Below are 15,106 nucleotides of genomic sequence, written 5' to 3'. Positions count from 1 at the left end.
TCTCATCAGACCACAGCACCTTCCTCCAGACATTTGGAGAGTTTCCCACATATCTTTTGGGAAACTCAAAACAAGCCTTACAATTTTTGTGTGTAAGTAAAGGCTTTTTTTCTGCCAACTCTTCCATAAAGGCCACCTCTATGGAGTGTGCAGCTTATTGTGGTCATAATGGACATATGCTCCAGTCTCTGCTTGGGAACTCTGCAGCTACTTAAGGGTTACCTTTGGTCTCTGCTGCCTCTCTGGTTAATGCCCTTCTTGCCCGGGCTCAGAGTTTTGGCGGGCGGCCACCTCTTGGCAGTTTGTCGTGTTACCAAGTTCTTTCCATTTGATGCTAATGGATTTGATGGTGCTCCAGGGGTATTATCAAATATTGGGATAATCTTTTATTATAACCCAACCCTGATTTGTATTTCTCACAACCTTATCCCTGACTTGTTTTGAGATCTCCTTGGTCTTCATGGTGTTTGGCTCGTGATGCCTCTTGCTTAATGGTGTTGCAGCCTCTGTGGCCTTTCAGAAAAGGTGTGTATATACTGACAGACCATGTGACACTTAGATTACACAAAGGTGGACTTCCCAACACCAATCATGTGACTTAAGAAGGGAATTGTTTGCACCAGAAATTTTTAGGGGGCTTCATAGGAAAATGGGTGAATACATACGCACACGCCAATTTTTAGCTATTTAATCCCTTAAATGTAATTTATGTTTTATATTTTTCTCACTTCACAAACTTAGACTATTTAGTGCTGATGCATTACACACAAATCGGATTACAAAAATATTTAAGCACAGGTTGTAATGTACCAAAATGGGTAAACCGCCAAGGGGGTGAATACTTTCGCAAGCCACTGAACAACTACAGTAAATGATTCTTCTGGAACCATATGACATAATTTAGCCCTGTTGAGAAATACTGTGCCCTTTATATTTAATATCGTTGTGTTTGGTAATTCTGACTGCACGATTGTGTGAAGTGCACTTATACACCAAGATGTGAGTACACCTTGTAGACCTTGGGATTGTATATTTACATCCAGACATACTGCCAAATAATTCAGATCGTGAGCCTCACTGGGAACAGTATTTGGAATGTGTTGGTGCCATATAAGTGAGTATAACAAATATCCATTAATAGGCGTTGTTTGCTACTTTAAAACTTAATGTTAATGGGGTCGAAGATGGTGTATAGTGTTTAAGATAAAAAGAAAAGTCTTTTTCGTGAACAGCCCTGCTTGTCCTTTCAATGCGGTGTCCCCCGCCGGTCTTGAGACATCAAAATCTGGTTGGCGTTTTTGACGTGGCCACTTCAAGCTGATCAGTAGCTGCTGTTCCGTTGCAGTGGTCCCGTGAGACACCTGCTGGATATTACTGCAAGTAAAGTATGGGAGGATTTATTTCGCTACCTATTTGTGCCCATTTTTTTATCATTTATTTATTTTTATTTAATGGGATTGTGGCAACCTCATTACTTATGGTTCTGTACTATATATCCTAGAGTCTAGTATGTCAGGGAGTCCGCGGTTGTGCTGCTCTTCATCTGGAGCCCGGATTGCCTGTCTATGAAATGGCCGCCATAGACTATCCAAGCCCATTGTTCAGTGATTGAGACTGGCACCATTTTGTCAATAGGGCACCAAGTATGTGTTCCATACACTGACTATGTAGAGCCAAATATTACTATGCACCATGGTAAACTGCTTTACAGGATGCATGTTGCCTGTTTCCAGACATTTACACTCATCATGTTTTCCTTCTCTTTCTAGTGTTCTCCTTTCATCTCTCAGAAAACCCCAGCATCTGACAGTCGTAAGTCTCTGCAAACATGAACCAGTGAATATATTCAGTATAATCGAATAATAAGTTGACCATAAAGTTCCAGATCTTTGATTTAAGGGCCCTTCAGCAGGGTAAACGCCATTGAATGCTCAATGACTAGTCCAAACTTTCTGACATATTTGCTGTAACCTGGGAGAAGCGGCCAATAATTATTTTCTGAGTACTCGAATCCAAGCCGATTTATAGGATACATACGGCTTTAAAACATTTAGTTAGTGAAATCCTTATGATTGGCTAGGTGTGGCAGGACGCAATGTTTCTAAGTGCATAAGTTGGACTGGACCCGTGCGGTGTTGTGACATGTCTACTGACTTGCCATGGCAATTAGTTAATTACTTTTAATTAAAAAAAAAATCCCTTCATGGATGGCACCGTTAAAAGACATTACATGGCCATCTGTGGGACACTTGGCTCTGTATAAACCTCCTTAGCTTGTTTTGAAACCTTCAGACCCAGAAATGTTACTTCTAATTATAATAAATAAGTCTATGAAATGCAATGTCTCGCACCAAAGATGCACAATGTAACCCGTATTACATACCTTAGTGCGGTGTCTGGAGATGCTGGAGGATTACACACCCAGGAGACTTGGCTGCTTTCTCTATGGGGTCTGTAGGACCACTTATCCTGCTGCACCTTGTTTAAATCCAATTTACTCAGATTCCAATGTGCATTGGGATTTTTTTCCTAAACCCTATGTTGAGTATTGTTGTTGAAACCACAAACCTGTGGCAAAGTGTCCGGACGTTCCAGGATTTAACAGGCAATGCTGTAAGTTAGATGTATTAAGCATTGGTCCATGGCTCTTGCTATGCCTGGAATGTCGATTATACACTTGTACTTGAGAGGTAGCTCTTCAAGAAGCAGCCGTTGCTACCGGCACTTGTTACTGACCTGATTGAGAACTGCACCAAATAACGAGCACAGACATCCATTTCCTACAGTTTAGAAAGAAATGTTATGACAACTTGAATTTCCATTGTCTGAGAGATTGTTAGCATATGGAAAAAGAAACTTCCTTTCCTAAAGTTGATTGCAACTAGTTGTAAAGCCAGTTCCCATGGTGTAAAAGTTCACCTGCATAAAAACCTGAGTTTTATAGTGCCTGCAAAGTGCATGAGACTTGAAGGAATCTCATGAACATGTTGCGAAATAAATCCTCAGCATAAATTGACAGGAGCTGCAGGTTTGGGATCCCCCCCATTAAATCAATTTGGGCTGCGGATGTAGGTGCGAGCTTCACACTGCCATGCAAAGGGTGATTTGCTTCTTACTTGCGCCTTATTAAAAGTGATGGTCACAGTGGAAATATAGATGCCGGAGGTCTACGGTAAGTGCGTTCTGTGGGAACCGTCATTAGCAAAATACATCACGGCTCAGAATAGCCTTTGGGCTCTCTGGCCCTCACAAAACACTTGTGTCCTTCACTATCACAGGCCTCACTGACCAGCAGCCCAAACAATCCCTGTCCATATAATATCTCATGGCGGAGGTGACGCTCAGACAGGTCACCAGTGCAGGTTTCCTGCTAGACGATGAGTGGTGGCCGCAGTCACTTAACCACGTACATAATTATATTTACCTGCTTTGAGTTGATTTTAACAAATCCTAGTCACCTCCTTTACATATTGTCCACCAGTTGTGTTGACACTGAGGACTTAATATTAAGGCCCCTTCACATTTAGCGACGCTGCAGCGATACCGACAACGATCCGAATCGCTGCAGCGTCGCTGTTTGGTCGCTGGAGAGCTGTCACACAGACCGCTCTCCAGCGACCAACGATGCCGGTAACCAGGGTAAACATCGGGTAACTAAGCGCAGGGCTGCACTTAGTAACCCGATGTTTACCCTGGTTACCATGCTAAAAGTAAAAAAAAAAAAACAGTACATACTTACCTACAGCCGTCTGTCCTCCAGCGCTGCGCTCTGCTTCTCTGCTCTCCTCCTGTACTGTCTGGGAGCCGGAAAGCAGAGCGGTGACGTCACCGCTCTGCTTTCCGGCTCACAGCCAGTACAGGAGGAGTGCAGAGCACAGCGCTGGAGGACAGACAGCGGTAGGTAAGTATGTAGTGTTTGTTTTTTTTTTTACTTTTAGCATGGTAACCAGGGTAAACATCGGGTTACTAAGCGCGGCCCTGCGCTTAGTTACCCGATGTTTACCCTGGTTACCAGTGAAGACATCGCTGGATCGGTGTCACACACGCCGATCCAGCGATGTCTCCAGGGAGTCCAGCGTCGAAATAAAGTTCTGGACTTTGATCAGCGACCAACGATCTCCCAGCAGGGGCCTGATCGTTGGTCGCTATCACACATAACGATTTCATTAACGATATCGTTAACAATATCGTTATGTGTGAAGGTACCTTTACTCTATATCATGGATGCTCCTGAACATCAGTTAAGGTACCTTCAAATTAAGCGACGCTGCAGCGATACCGACAACGATCCGGATCGCTGCAGCGTCACTGTTTGGTCGCTGGAGAGCTGTCACACAGACCGCTCTCCAGCGACCAACGATGCCGGTAACCAGGGTAAACATCGGGTAACTAAGCGCAGGGCCGCGCTTAGTAACCCGATGTTTACCCTGGTTACCATCCTAAAAGTAAAAAAAACAAACGCTACATACTTACCTACAGCCGTCTGTCCTCCAGCGCTGTGCTCTGCAATCCTCCTGTACTGTCTGTGTGAGCACAGCGGCCGGAAAGCAGAGCGGTGACGTCACCGCTCTGCTTTCCGGCTGACCGACGCTCACAGCCAGTGCAAGAGGAGTGCAGAGCACAGCGCTGGAGGACAGACGGCTGTAGGTAAGTATGTAGCGTTTGTTTTTTTTACTTTTAGGATGGTAACCAGGGTAAACATCGGGTTACTAAGCGCGGCCCTGCGCTTAGTTACCCGATGTTTACCCTGGTTACCAGTGAAGACATCGCTGGATCGGTGTCACACACGCCGATCCAGCGATGTCAGCAGGAGTCCAGCGACGAAATAAAGTTCTGGACTTTATTCAGCGACCAACGATCTCCCAGCAGGGGCCTGATCGTTGGTCGCTGTCACACATAACGATTTAATTAACGATATCGTTGCTACGTCACAAAAAGCAACGATATCGTTAATAATATCGTTATGTGTGAAGGTACCTTTAGTAAACCAATCTGATATTACAACCTTGACCTGTAAAGCCATTTACTTGCTCAATACTCTGCACTTAATGACTGTTTTCCTGCATAGAGGTAGGGTAAAGAACGGCTGCTATATCGGCATGTCCCCTTTCTGTGGTACGGTTGGTATCTCAGCCGCGGCTCTAGAAGCATGCTGAACCCCTAGGGGTGTGCGCTTTGCAAATCATGCAACAGGGAACAATTTGATAATAGTAGATCTAAAATTTCAAGATGAGGAGGAACGCAAACATTAAAATGACTTAATTGCTATGTACCAGCCTAATTGATAGTTAATACTGGCTTCTTTTGTTAGGTATACTATGAGACTTGTATTTCTTGCTACTATGAATCGCCTTTGTTATGGTTATTAGTGTAGAACATCCACTGCATTCAATGCACCATTTGTCTTTATTTAGCTCCAAATTACCATAAAATTTGGCATAGGAAGCATAAAATTATGCCTTGGGGTTGTTGGGCGGAAACAGCAATTGGAAACTAACCCACCATTCACTTGAATTGCACTGATTTATCAGACACGACAGGAGCCAAAGTTGCTGTATGGCCCCAGGCCAAATGTATGTGTTTATAATTCTATTACTGTACTTAATAACCCGTAGAGGGTGTATGTATGTATGTGTATATGTATGTATATATACAGTGTATGTGTATATATATTATATTATTATTATTTAAATGCTGTGATGAAACCATAATGATGAGGAAGAACCTCTGGTGCTGACGTGGTTCACACTAGATGTCTGATTCATCCAGCCCAACTTGTTGCTCTGTTGGACAGGGCAACCACCACACCACCACCCCTTAGCCTCTTTCATACTTCTGTCTTTTTCCTCCCGTCGAAAAAACAGGCCATCCGTTTCATTGGTTGTGCACTGGATCCGTCGGAAAATATCTGTCCGTCGGGTAGAGAAAACGTTCAGAGGAATGTTTTTTTCTGCAAGTCGGAAAATCGCTCACTGACCATCAAACACAGGAATTCAGCATCTCTCTCTCTCTCTCTCTCTCTCTCTCTCTCTCTCTCTCTCTCTCTCTCTCTCTCTCTCTCTCTCTCTCTCTCTCTCTCTCTCTCTCTCTCTCTCTCTCTCTCTCTCTCTCTCTCTCTCTCTCTCTCTCTCTCTCTCTCTCTCTCTCTCTCTCTCTCTCTCTCGTAATGGAGAGACTTCTATAAGATGCTTGTCACCAGGAGAAATGAGGAATTCCTCCCGGTGTACTGCGGTGAACTCACCGCTGCACCGTGAGACTTTCTCACACTGCTAGCGGTGATGTTTCCAAGGTCCCCGCAGTTCAGGGGCCCGGCTTGGAATGCAGCCTCAGTAACCTCTGGCGTCTACGCTAGTCACTTAAACTGACCTCGCAGCACTTCATTCTCCAGTGGTTCTCTGTCTGGACCAGGGCCTGACTGGCCATCTGGAAATTCTGGCAAATGCCAGAAGGGCCTGTCTGGTCGTGAGCTGTTTTGTCTGCTACATTAACAGAATCTGTGTTCTCAAGACACGCATACTGTTAGTTGTGATGGAACACAAAGTTGCTGACTCCGTCACTTACCCCAGCTGGCCACAGGAATCATTACAAATACTGGTCTGGTAGTAAATGTTCCTTTCCTCCATCCATAGGCATCTGTTAGCGGCATCAGGCATAGCCTGATGGGATTAGTAGTCCCATTAGCTGATGCCAGTGACCATAGGTAAACTTTTTACTTCAGACTGCAGCCGTATGCTCACGCACAGTGTCAGAACCGCAGCTGTCTGACCGGTGGTAATGATTTTTGTCGCCGATCAGAGGCAGTGTTTGCTGTGCTGTAATGTACATGACAGCGTGGTAAACACTGGATGTTTGGCACCCCCATTTCCCCTGGGTTTCGGTTGCTGTTCTTCTACCCAAATTTTTCTTAACTGTTTGGTCGAACCTGCCGGACCAAAAAACATCCATGGGTCTGCCCATCTCTAATCGTGACAAACAAAAGGGTTGCATTGAGATTATACTGTACTCTTATCTTCAGGTTTATATGAGAGGGCTTATCTTTGCCTTAAATTCACTTATCTTGTCACTAACCTATGCACCAATATCTTATGCATACCCCTATGTAACTCATTACCTAATGATCCATGTGTTTACTCAGTTGCTGACATATGTTTATACATACAATCTGACTTTAATTAGTATTACCTGCTAGGGTGTACATATAGGTCAAAGATTGTCACTTTAAATGTGATTCTGTGTACACTGACTACTATATGGGATATGTATACTTTTTGATGTTATATTTCTTATATCTTTAATAGCTCTAGCCATGTATAACAGCTAAATTATTTCTGTACATGTAATATTTATTGCCTACTTTTTATACCTTGATTTTATTTTGGCCTCCGTTAATTGCTGTATTTGTTTCTATGGCCTAATTTATGGGATAGTTCATGTAAGTGTATTCTATATAATACTAGCTGAAGAGCCCAGCGTTGCCTAGGCATAGTAACTAACTGGTTAGTCATAGCGCCTCGCGTCTCTCGTCATAGCACCTCACGTCTTATTCCCCCCCCCCACGTCTCTCATTTTCCCCCCAGTATATACCTGTATGTCATCGCCTCCTGTATTAGACATCGTTCACACGTTATTTGGTCAGGTTTTTTACCTCAGAATTTGTAAGCAAAAACTTGGAATAAAACAATCGGAGGAAAAGTTTATTAGAAACCCGTCACCACTTCTATATTTTTCTCCCACTCCTGGTTTTGGCTTATAAATGCTGAGGTAAAATACTGACCAAATACTAAACCGTGTGAGTGTGTCCTTATACAGTGGGGCAAAAAAGTATTTAGTCAGTCAGCAATAGTGCAAGTTCCACCACTTAAAAAGATGAGAGGCGTCTGTAATTTACATCATAGGTAGACCTCAACTATGGGAGACAAACTGAGAAAAAAAAATCCAGAAAATCACATTGTCTGTTTTTTTAACATTTTATTTGCATATTATGGTGGAAAATAAGTATTTGGTCAGAAACAAAATTTAATCTCAATACTTTGTAATATATCCTTTGTTGGCAATGACAGAGGTCAAACGTTTTCTGTAAGTCTTCACAAGGTTGCCACACACTGTTGTTGGTATGTTGGCCCATTCCTCCATGCAGATCTCCTCTAGAGCAGTGATGTTTTTGGCTTTTCGCTTGGCAACACGGACTTTCAACTCCCTCCAAAGGTTTTCTATAGGGTTGAGATCTGGAGACTGGCTAGGCCACTCCAGGACCTTGGAATGCTTCTTACGAAGCCACTCCTTCGTTGCCCTGGCGGTGTGCTTTAGATCATTGTCATGTTGAAAGACCCAGCCACGTTTCATCTTCAATGCCCTTGCTGATGGAAGGAGGTTTGCACTCAAAATCTCACGATACATGGCCCCATTCATTCTTTCATGTACCCGGATCAGTCGTCCTGGCCCCTTTGCAGAGAAACAGCCCCAAAGCATGATGTTTCCACCACCATGCTTTACAGTAGGAATGGTGTTTGATGGATGCAACTCAGTATTCTTTTTCCTCCAAACACGACAAGTTGTGTTTCTACCAAACAGTTCCAGTTTGGTTTCATCAGACCATAGGACATTCTCCCAAAACTCCTCTGGATCATCCAAATGCTCTCTAGCAAACTTCAGACGGGCCCGGACATGTACTGGCTTAAGCAGTGGGACACGTCTGGCACTGCAGGATCTGAGTCCATGGTGGCATAGTGTGTTACTTATGGTAGGCCTTGTTACATTGGTCCCAGCTCTCTGCAGTTCATTCACTAGGTCCCCCCACGTAGTTCTGGGATTTTTGCTCACCGTTCTTGTGATCATTCTGACCCCACGGGGTGGGATATTGCGTGGAGCCCCAGATCGAGGGAGATTATCAGTGGTCTTGTATGTCTTCCATTTTCTAATTATTGTTCCCACTGTTGATTTCTTCACTCCAAGCTGGTTGGCTATTGCAGATTCAGTCTTCCCAGCCTGGTGCAGGGCTACAATTTTGTTTCTGGTGTCCTTTGACAGCTCTTTGGTCTTCACCATAGTGGAGTTTGGAGTCAGACTGTTTGAGGGTGTGCACAGGTGTCTTTTTATACTGATAACAAGTTTAAACAGGTGCCATTACTACAGGTAATGAGTGGAGGAAAGAGGAGACTCTTAAAGAAGAAGTTACAGGTCTATGAGAGCCAGAAATCTTGATTGTTTGTTTCTGACCAAATACTTATTTTCCACCATAAAATGCAAAAAAAATGTTAAAAAAACAGACAATGTGATTTTCTGGATTTTTTTTTCTCAGTTTGTCTCCCATAGTTGAGGTCTACCTATGATGTAAATTACAGACGCCTCTCATCTTTTTAAGTGGTGGAACTTGCACTATTGCTGACTGACTAAATACTTTTTTGCCCCACTGTACACAGCCTCCACCTGCAGCGCCTCATTCTTCTCTATACACTGCCTCATATGCAGCAGCACCTCACTCCTCTCATTTTTCCCCCTCACATCTGTATCCATGAGGCTCCTCCCTTTCCATTGATGTCATGCCTCATAGAAGCAACTCCATTCTAGACACGACGGAGCTAGACGTGGCCTGTGCCAGCTACGTGGAGTGGGCGTGGCTACAGACAGACAGTCAGTCAATCATGGCCAAAAGTATTGACACCTCTGCAATTCTGTCAGATAATACTCCGCTTCTTCCTGAAAATGATTGTAATCACAAATTATTTGGTATTATGTTCTTCATTTAATTTGTCTTAAATGAAAAAACACAAAAGAGAATGAAGCAAAAAGCAAAACATTGATCATTTCACACAAAACTCCAAAAATGGGCCAGACAAAAGTATTGGCACCCTCGGCCTAATACTTGGTTGCACAACCCTTAGCCAAAATAACTGCGACCAACCGCTTCCGGTAACCACCAATGAGTTTCTTACAATGCTCTGCTGGAATTTTAGACCATTCTTCTTTGGCAAACTGCTCCAGGTCCCTGATATTTGAAGGCTGCCTTCTCCAAACTGCCATTTTTAGATCTCTCCACAGGTGTTATATGGGATTCAGGTCTGGACTCATTGCCGGCCACCTTTAGAAGTCTCCAGTGCTTTCTCTCAAACCATTTTCTAGTGCTTTTTGAAGTGTGTTTTGGGTCATTGTGGGAGACCCAGCTTTCTCACACTGGGCCCTACATTATGCTGCAAAATTTGTTGGTAGTCTTCAGACTTCATAATGCCATGCACATGGTCAAGCAGTTCAGTGCCAGAGGCAGCAAAGCAACCCCAAAACCTCAGGGAACCTCTGCCATGTTTGTCTGTAGGGACCGTGTTCTTTTCTTTGAATGCCTCTTTTTTTTTTTTTCTCCTGTAAACTCTATGTTGATGCCTTTGCCCCAAAAGCTCTACTTTTGTCTCATCTGACCAGAGAACATTCTTCCAAAACATTTTAGGCTTTTTCAGGTAAGTTTTGGCAAACTCTAGCCTGGCTTTTTTATGTCTCGGGGTAAGAAGTGGGGTCTTCTGGGTCTCCTACCATACAGTCCCTTTTCATTCAGACGCCGACGGATAGTATGGGTTGACACCCTCGGACTGCAGGGCAGCTTGAACTTGTTTGGATGTTAGTCTAGGTTCTTTATCCAACACAATCTTGCGTTGAAATCTCTTGTCAATTTTTCTTTTCCGTCCACATCTAGGGAGGTTAGCCACAGTGCCATGGGCTTTAAACTTCTTGATGACACTGGGCACGGTAGACACAGGAACATTCAGGTCTTTGGAGATGGACTTGTAGCCTTGAGATTGCTCATGCTTCCTTACAATTTGGTTTCTCAAGTCCTCAGACAGTTCTTCGGTCTTCTTTCTTTTCTCCATGCTCAATGTGGTACACACGAGGACACAGGACAGAGGTTAAGTCAACTTTAATCCATGTCAACTGGCTGCAAGTGTGATTTAGCTATTGCCAACACCTGTTAGGTGCCACAGGTAAGTTACAGGTGCTGTTAATTACACAAATTAGGGAAGCATCACATGATTTTTCGAACAGTGCCAATACTTTTGTCCACCCCCTCTTTTATGTTTGGTGTGGAATTATATCCAATTTGGCTTTAGGACAATTCTTTTTGTGTTTTTTCATTTAAGACAAATTAAATGAAGATCATAATACCAAAGAATTTGTGATTGCAATCATTTTCAGGAAGAAACTGAGTATTATCTGACAGAATTGCAGGGGTGTGAATACTTTTGGCCATGACTGTACATACATACATACATACATACATACATACATACATACATACATCTTTATATATTAGATTTAAAAACAAAAATTGACAACTTAACAGTTTCTTTATTGCTATAAATAATTACTCTGTTCAGTTATCCAAGATTATTCCTTCTATTGTCCTTATGTCATGACACTAGAGCTGTGGCGGCCCAACATTGATCCTTGCTGTTGAGGCAGCCATTGGTTGCCGCATCGAGGCAGGGGCTAAATGTAGAAGGCTTTCACACTTCTGTAGGAGTTGTATTACAGCGGAGTTAGTGTGCACATGCCTGTCCACGTCTCCATTCATCCGCCATACCTGGATGTGGCTGCAAGATAAAAATTGGAGGACATGAACCTTTGAGGCATTTATGGCTTATCAAGTGGATATGTAATTGAACATAAGAAAGACTGGTATAAAAGATCTGTTGTGCTTCCTACATTTTCACAATGTAAATCTGTAATGTATTGCTATCCTAGACCTAACAAAAATATGTAAAGAAAATGCACACTTTGCTCCAGTACCAGTTTCCTAAGCCAAACTCTAGCCATGGGATACAATTCATATGTGCGTCATTGTAACCAAGAGCGAGTTTCTGAAATTTATATAAACCAATTACTTCTAAAGTGATATCAAATAGTATTAAATAACAAGAAAAGGTGAATTGGAACCATATGAAAAAATATTGGTGTCACAGCTTACTCCTTTTTTATAAAGTCCCATGTGCATACTCACCACAGTGTATTGGTTCATAGAAAAAGCGTCATTTAAGAATGAGAACCCTAACATGATGGGGTTGTTTGTTTTTTGTTGCCCATTCACTTGATTGACTATGCATATAGTATTTTATTAGAAACATATAGACAAAAAACATTCATTGAACAACATAGAACATTTTATTAATAGCAACAACAAGACATTGCACATCTTAAGAGTGTAGCCAGTGGTGCTTGAAAAGAGCCAAAAAGGATCACAGTGGCACCACCCTGGGAGGACAGGCAACCAACTATTAAACAACTATACAGCAACAAAATAGCGGTATTATGTACCCATAAGGACCAACACATTTCCTATCCATAGTAAAAGTTTAGGTCAAAAGACATCTACCAGTAACAATCCATATGCGATGTATAAAGAGACTTCGCAATTGCAAAAGACGGTAAAAAGAACCGAAAGTGCTACATATAGAAATGCCTTACCTACACCCAGGTGGTGGTGGTACCTCTTCCCCTACACGCGTTTCGGCGGCGTGCCTTCGTCGGGGGCAGTGGAAGGCACGCTGCCGAAATGCGTGTAGGGGAAGTGGCACCACACCCACATGGGTGTAGGTAAGGCATTTCTATATGTAGCACTTTCGATTCTTTTTACCGTCTTTTGCAATTGCGAAGTCTCTATATACATCACATATGGATTGTTACTGGTAGATGTCTTTTGACCTAAACTTTTACTATGGATAGGAAATGTGTTGGTCCTTATGGGTACACTAGATGGTGGCCCGATTCTAACGCATCGGGTATTCTAGAATATGCATATCCACGTAGTATATTGCCCAGCCACGTAGTATATTGCCCAGTGACGTAGTATACAGCACAGAGCCATGTAGTATATTGCCCAGCTACGTAGTATATTGCCCAGCCACGTATGTCACAGGTTACAAAATAAAAATACTCACCATCCGATCCGAGGGCCCCTTGTAGCGCGCGGCTGCCGCCATCTTCCATTCCCAGGATGCATTGCGAAATTACCCAGATGACTTGGTGGTCTCGCGAGGCCGCTATGTCTTCTGGGTAATTTCGCAATGCATCGTCGGGAACGGAAGATGGCGGCCGGCTCGGCGGACATCAGAGGGTGAGTATAGCAGATTTTTCTCTTTTTTTTTTTTTTTTTCTTTTTAACATTACATTTTTTACTATTGATGCCGCATATGCAGCATCAATAGTAAAAAGTTGGGGACACACAGGGTTAATAGTGGCGGTAACGGAGTGCGTTACCCGTGGCATAACGCTGTCAGTTACTGCTGGCATTAACCCTGTGTTAGTGGTGGCTGGAGGGAAGTATGCGGGCGCCGGGCAGTGACTGCGGGGAGTAAGGAGCAGCCATTTTCTTCCGGACTGTGCCCGTCGCTGATTGGTCGTGGCTGTTTTGCCATGACCAATCAGCGACTTGGATTTCCATGATGGACAGAGGCCGCGACTAATGAATATCCGTGACAGACAGAAGGACAGAAAGATGAAGGTGACCCTTAGACGATATATATATATATATATATATATATATACAGTGGGGCAAAAAAGTATTTAGTCAGTCAGCAATAGTGCAAGTTCCACCACTTAAAAAGATGAGAGGCGTCTGTAATTTACATCATAGGTAGACCTCAACTATGGGAGACAAACTGAGAAAAAAAATCCAGAAAATCACATTGTCTGTTTTTTGAACATTTTATTTGCATATTATGGTGGAAAATAAGTATTTGGTCAGAAACAAAATTTCATCTCAATACTTTGTAATATATCCTTTGTTTGCAATGACAGAGGTCAAACGTTTTCTGTAAGTCTTCACAAGGTTGCCACACACTGTTGTTGGTATGTTGGCCCATTCCTCCATGCAGATCTCCTCTAGAGCAGTGATGTTTTTGGCTTTTCGCTTGGCAACACGGACTTTCAACTCCCTCCAAAGGTTTTCAATAGGGTTGAGATCTGGAGACTGGCTAGGCCACTCCAGGACCTTGAAATGCTTCTTACGAAGCCACTCCTTCGTTGCCCTGGCAGTGTGCTTTGGATCATTGTCATGTTGAAAGACCCAGCCACGTTTCATCTTCAATGCCCTTGCTGATGGAAGGAGGTTTGCACTCAAAATCTCACGATACATGGCCCCATTCATTCTTTCATGTACCCGGATCAGTCGTCCTGGCCCCTTTGCAGAGAAACAGCCCCAAAGCATGATGTTTCCACCACCATGCTTTACAGTAGGTATGGTGTTTGATGGATGCAACTCAGTATTCTTTTTCCTCCAAACACGACAAGTTGTGTTTCTACCAAACAGTTCCAGTTTGGTTTCATCAGACCATAGGACATTCTCCCAAAACTCCTCTGGATCATCCAAATGCTCTCTAGCAAACTTCAGACGGGCCCGGACATGTACTGGCTTAAGCAGTGGGACACGTCTGGCACTGCAGGATCTGAGTCCATGGTGGTGTAGTGTGTTACTTATGGTAGGCCTTGTTACATTGGTCCCAGCTCTCTGCAGTTCATTCACTAGGTCCCCCCGCGTGGTTCTGGGATTTTTGCTCACCGTTCTTGTGATCATTCTGACCCCACTGGGTGGGATTTTGCGTGGAGCCCCAGATCGAGGGAGATTATCAGTGGTCTTGTATGTCTTCCATTTTCTAATTATTGCTCCCACTGTTGATTTCTTCACTCCAAGCTGGTTGGCTATTGCAGATTCAGTCTTCCCAGCCTGGTGCAGGGCTACAATTTTGTTTCTGGTGTCCTTTGACAGCTCTTTGGTCTTCACCATAGTGGAGTTTGGAGTCAGACTGTTTGAGGGTGTGCACAGGTGTCTTTTTATACTGATAACAAGTTTAAACAGGTGCCATTACTACAGGTAATGAGTGGAGGAAAGAGGAGACTCTTAAAGAAGAAGTTACAGGTCTGTGAGAGCCAGAAATCTTGATTGTTTGTTTCTGACCAAATACTTATTTTCCACCATAATATGCAAATAAAATGTTAAAAAAACAGACAATGTGATTTTCTGGATATTTTTTTCTCAGTTTGTCTCCCATAGTTGAGGTCTACCTATGATGTAAATTACAGACGCCTCTCATCTTTTTAAGTGGTGGAACTTGCACTATTGCTGACT

At 43.2% G+C, this 15,106-nt stretch overlaps 1 protein-coding gene across 1 annotated transcript in view; it reads left to right on the top strand.

The window, feature by feature from the left end:
* The window catches only part of SLC8B1 (solute carrier family 8 member B1), a 67,881-nt gene that overhangs the window by 1,653 nt on the left and 51,122 nt on the right, over window positions 1-15,106 (top strand). The window contains exon 2 of the mRNA XM_069759759.1: window positions 1,770-1,812. The gene's annotated coding sequence lies outside the window, so the exon portion shown is untranslated. The remainder of the gene's footprint in view (window positions 1-1,769; window positions 1,813-15,106) is intronic.

Source organism: Ranitomeya imitator, chromosome 1 (genome assembly GCF_032444005.1).
Source record: "Ranitomeya imitator isolate aRanImi1 chromosome 1, aRanImi1.pri, whole genome shotgun sequence".
Classification (NCBI taxonomy): Eukaryota; Metazoa; Chordata; class Amphibia; order Anura; family Dendrobatidae; genus Ranitomeya; species Ranitomeya imitator.
This window is presented reverse-complemented; position numbering and strand designations above follow the sequence as displayed.